This window comes from Herpailurus yagouaroundi, unplaced genomic scaffold (assembly GCF_014898765.1).
Source record: "Herpailurus yagouaroundi ecotype Mexico unplaced genomic scaffold, PumYag 161, whole genome shotgun sequence".
Classification (NCBI taxonomy): Eukaryota; Metazoa; Chordata; class Mammalia; order Carnivora; family Felidae; genus Herpailurus; species Herpailurus yagouaroundi.
The window spans coordinates 19,632,001-19,636,603 of NW_024412402.1; the positions used below are offsets into that span (position 1 = coordinate 19,632,001).

Genomic DNA, 4,603 nt, shown 5'->3' on the forward strand with positions numbered 1-4,603 from the left:
TTAAACATGACTGTTTGAATGCATGCATTTATTGACACGTCCACTTGAAACTCCACTAAATTGGAGTTTCAGGGGTGCCTGGGTGGCGCAGTCGGTTAAGCGGCCGACTTCAGCCAGGTCACGATCTCGCGGTCCGTGAGTTCGAGCCCCGCGTCAGGCTCTGGGCTGATGGCTCAGAGCCTGGAGCCTGTTTCCGATTCTGTGTCTCCCTCTCTCTCTGCCCCTCCCCCGTTCATGCTCTGTCTCTCTCTGTCCCAAAAATAAATAAACGTTGGAAAAAAAAATAAAATAAAATAAATTGGAGTTTCAGTGATTCATTCCACAAATATTTATTGAGCACCTACTATGTATCAGGACTGTTTTTGGCACTGGAGATAGAGCAGTGGATAAAGCAGTCTCTGGAACTGAGGAACATATGTTGTGACATGTGAGGAGTTAGAAAATGGAAAATGTTGTTATTTCAGAATCACAATATCTGTAAGAAGAGAATTTCAGGTAACAGGACCAGAAGCAAAAGGCCTTGAAACAAGAGAATGCTCGGTATCTTCAATAGAAGTGAAGGCTAGTATGGCAGAGAGCAGTAAGTACAGGGGGTCAAGGACAGGAGATAGAATTTGAATAGACAGAGCATATAATGCTACGGAAAGGCTCTTGGATTTTATTCCAAAGATAAAGGGAAGTCAGTGGATCACTTTGAACAATGGAAATGCATGAGCAGATTTTGATTTTAAAAGGTCACTCAGGGGGTGCCTGGGTGGCTCAGTTGGATAAGCTTCTGACTTCGGCTCAGGTCATGATCTCACAGTTTGTGAGTTCGAGCCCCGCATTGGGCCCTGCACTCCACTGACAGCTCAGAGCCTGGAGCCTGCTTCAGACTCTGTGTCTCCCTCTCCCTCTGCCCTCCCCTGCTCATGCTCCATCTCTCTCTGTCTCTCAAAAAATAAGTAAAGGTTAATTTTTTTTTTTTAAAGATCACTCTGTCTTTTGTGTAGAGAATGTTCTTAGCAGGCCAAAAATAGAATTAACTATTAAGAGTAAACCAGGTGACAGACAATACTGGGTTGGTCAGGTCAATAGTTGTAAAGGTAATGAAACTTCAGAAGTGAAATATTCTTTGAAGGTAAAGTCAATAGATGTGCTGATGGATTGACTAAGAAGGTAAAAGAAAGAAAATAAGAAGATCTCAGCAACCAGGTGATTGTGCCATTTGCTGATATGAGGACATGAGAAAGGCAGGTCTGGATGGAGAAGAAGAGTTTGGTATTAGAATGTTAAGTTTGAAATATAAATGACATATCATAAGGAGACGCAAAGTAGGAAACAAGCAGAACGTTAGGCTGACTTAGCAGGATAGAGAAAGAGAAAACTTCCTCTGGCAGGTAAAACAAACAAACAAAAAAAGACTGATTTACCCTATCTGAGAAAAGATCAGGAATTTGAGGTGATAAGATAACTTCTGAAAATGATCGTGGAAATAAGACTGAAAATAGCAAAGTTGATTAGAAGTCTTTGTAGGAGAGTTGGATGCAGAAGCCTGCGTCTCTACTCCCTCCATTCAGTTGTGCATCTGCCTATTCTTTGTTCCAGCAGAAGAACAAGGGGGCTGCCTTCTGGATATGTCGAACCAAAGACATTCTAGAGCTGAAGACATGAGGTTCAGGAGAGTGTGGGAACATGGCACTGAAACAGGAATGTTACATTACATTACACTGTATGTGAAGACCCCACCTATTTCCCTACTCCAACTTGACTTCCAGGGGGTAATCAAGTTTATTTCTCCCTATGGAAAACCACAGATTCTTCTTTGAGGGATCTGCCTAATACACTAGGAAAGATTCTGAGATATGAGGAGTCTCAAAAAAAGTGACCAATAAAATCACCCTATAGAGAACCCCCCCGGCCCACAAGGTACACTGCAGCAGAAAAAGTTTCCAAAAAGTTTTTATTTTTTTATGTTTATTTATTTTTGAGGGGGAGAGGAGCAGAAGGAGAGGGAGACACAAAATCTGAAGCCGGATCCAGGCTCTGAACTGTCAGCACAGGGTCTGATGTGGGGCTCAAACTCTCCAACCACAAGATCATGACCTGAGCCTAAGTCGGATGCTTAACCGACTGAACCATCCAGGCACCCCCCCCTCCCCCGCAATGGTTTTTAGTGAATTGTTTTTAAATATTCAAAAAACCAAAGAATATCAGATATTTGAGGAAATTCTGTAATATGAAAGATATACCAAAACAAACAAACAAAAAAATCAGAGAGCTAAAGAAAACAAAAACTATATTTATAATTGAAAACTTTGAAAAGACAAAAGTTGTAAGTCAATGAAACAAAAATATACAGCTATAAAAAGAATGTTTAGAGAGGTTAAAAAAGAGATTTTGGTTGTTAACAATATCTAAACTATGTTTAAAAAAGCATTAGTGGAACCAATGAATAAGATTGAGAAAATCTCACTCAAAGTAAGACATACAAACCAACATACAGCAGAAATGTATTAAATGTAACTGAAAGTGTTAAATATAACTGAAAACCAGTCGAGAAGAGTAGATGTCCATAACAGGAGGTCCAGAGAGATAAAATGGAGGGAAGAAAATTACATAAGAAATTTACATAGAACCAAAGAGCGTGAGTTCCCAGATTGAAAGGGGCCCAACAAGTACCCAGCACAAATATCTATGACACAAAGTGAATCACATCATTAGGAATGACATTTTAAAATGTTGGAGGTGAAGAGTAGACCCTAACAATCATGAATGAGAAAAGAAAATACAAATCAGATTACGCACACAAACAAAGGATTCAAGTCAGAATGCCATAGAAATCTAAACCAACCTAGTTGCTAGGAAACAAGAGGAAAAATGCCTTCAAATTATGAGGGAAAATGATCTACCTAGAAAGTGTATCATCCCATTATAGATTAAATGTGAGTAAAGAATAAAGACATACTCAGATTGCAATTTAGAATAAGAGTACTTCCAAACACTTTTCCAGGATTTATGGTACTACTTTTTTCCACCAAACGTAGAGGAGAGACAAAATGAAAGAAGGCAGAAGATAAAGGAAACAGCCACACCAACAAAGGAGACAGGAGAAGGAGAGGCCCAGGATGATATGGGAAAGCCCCAGATAACATAGCTACGGTGGGCAAAGAAGACAACCGGTCCACATTGGGATAGGAAAATGGAGGACCACAGAAGATATTTCTCCAAGAGGTCAAAATTGATAGAATATCTCATATGTTGGAAAATATTAAGGGGATGTTGACACTTTTGAGACGGTGTTCTGGGTTGATTTTGTTCTGGGGATACAGGAAACTAAGCAAGCAAAAAATTAAGAAAAATTAGTAATGCTAGGGAAGCAACATTGTACAAGAAAGGATATGTAATCATAGTAGTCTGCATGGCTCAGCTGCACATAACATTTGGTATTATCATGAAAATGTGAAGACTAAATACACCGCCAAGAAAAATCGTCCTATATCTATATTGAGAGAGCAGATGGGAAATACATGTAGGGAGGGAGGATATGAGAACGAAATCTTTCACAGTCGGAAGTTAATGGAAAATGTTTAACTTCATTTAAAAAAAAAAACAAACAAGTTTTGTATTGTCTACACTTAGTTTGTCTAATATTCACTTCCCTTTAATGACCACCTCAACACTGAAATCTGGCTTCCACACTTGTCAATAGCAAATATCACCGATGACCTTTTTATTGCTTAGGCCAAAGGACATGGAAACTTTGTAGCTTTTGTGTGTCTTCTCCACAGCCATTTCTCTGTGGACCTGAGCTCCAGTTGCAAACAGGCAAGGGCCCTCTTAACATGTTATGGATGTCCCAGAGACTCCTTGAGACTGACGGGTCAGAACCTGGACTCCCTGATCACAACCCAATCCCCATCCCCCACTCCCAGATCCCCTACTCCTTATCTCATAGTCCCAGGCATAGTTAATAGCACCATCATTCAAAGCATTACGGAGCAGGCCAGACCAAGGGCTGATCAGAGGGAAAAAACCTACTGTAAGGGCTAAAAGCTTATTGGAAACAAAGAAAACCCACATCTATCAGATTTCCTCTCAGAGGGACATGTCAGATAAACCTTTTTCAGTCGAAGGTAAGTTTTCTAAGAAGTATGCTCTAGTACAAAGAGAGGATCACTAAACCCTCTTCTAAAGTGGGACAGTCTGCTTAATTGCTCTCCTTTTGTTAGTTTAGGTGGAAGAAGCAAGTTTGAAGCCAGAGGACAGGAGAGGAGAGGCTGAGGACGTTTGCGAGGTGCTATGTCAAATAGATCTGTTTGATAGGGTGCTACTTTATTTACTGACGGGAGACTTCCACCTGTTAGAGTCTGGTTTACCATTACCCCTCAATTACCTAAATCATACACCTAGATCATTACCCTTTTCCATACAACCCACAGGCAGCCAGTCACCACCGAGTCCACTTTCTCAATCTCTTTTAATCTGCCCCCAAAACTCTTATCCCCCCTTAACCCGATTTCAGGTCCCGAGTCTCCTCATCTCTTGCAGAATTCTTTCAGTAGCTCCCTAATGGATTTCCATCCTCGTCAATGTTTTTCTTCAGTTTCACCTTTTTCCCCAC

General features: G+C 40.5%; 1 long non-coding RNA gene across 1 annotated transcript; it reads left to right on the plus strand.

Moving 5' to 3' along the window:
• Positions 1-2,872: 2,872 nt before the first annotated feature.
• LOC121035300 (uncharacterized) lies at positions 2,873-4,307 on the plus strand. The gene is made up of 2 exons (XR_005792839.1): positions 2,873-4,115; positions 4,217-4,307. It is a non-coding gene; the product is annotated as an uncharacterized LOC121035300 (long non-coding RNA).
• Positions 4,308-4,603: the final 296 nt, after the last annotated feature.